This window comes from Habropoda laboriosa, unplaced genomic scaffold (assembly GCF_001263275.1).
Source record: "Habropoda laboriosa isolate 0110345459 unplaced genomic scaffold, ASM126327v1 scaffold339, whole genome shotgun sequence".
In the NCBI taxonomy this organism is placed as follows: domain Eukaryota; kingdom Metazoa; phylum Arthropoda; class Insecta; order Hymenoptera; family Apidae; genus Habropoda; species Habropoda laboriosa.
This window is the reverse complement of record NW_017100496.1, coordinates 356615-357054: the sequence shown is the minus strand read 5'-3', so window position 1 is coordinate 357054 and position 440 is coordinate 356615. Positions and strand designations below refer to the sequence as shown.

Genomic DNA, 440 nt, shown 5'->3' with positions numbered 1-440 from the left:
GGGGCTGATTTTTGGGACACCCTGGATGTACATCCTACACTATACTGTACATTTCGCGCTGTATACAAAGAAATTAAAAATTCCAAAATTTCAATTCTCATCGCCTAAAGGAACTTAAAATTCTCCATCCATCTTGTAACCTCCTTAAAAATAAAACAAAATTCCTTTCTCCTCTATCTGAATCATCAGCCACACGAAAATACACTACTAAATTGTACTATAAGTTATTGTTTTCCGATTTCTTTAACCCGTGAAACACCAAAAAGGAATTGAGAAAATTAACATTCAAATTTCAAAGTGCCGCCATTTTATAAATTTTCTAATTACGAATCTTTTTGTTCTTTTCGTTTGAAGTAAACAGAAAATGGCTGAAATCGTGTCACTTTTTTTAAGGAACCGTATTAAATGACTTGTAATTCATTTAATTTTGATTCTTTTCA

General features: G+C 31.4%; 1 protein-coding gene across 2 annotated transcripts in view; it reads right to left on the bottom strand.

Annotated features, from left to right (window-relative positions):
- The window catches only part of LOC108576102 (serine-rich adhesin for platelets), a 10142-nt gene that overhangs the window by 4423 nt on the left and 5279 nt on the right, over positions 1-440 (bottom strand). The gene's annotated exons all lie outside the window — the stretch shown is intronic.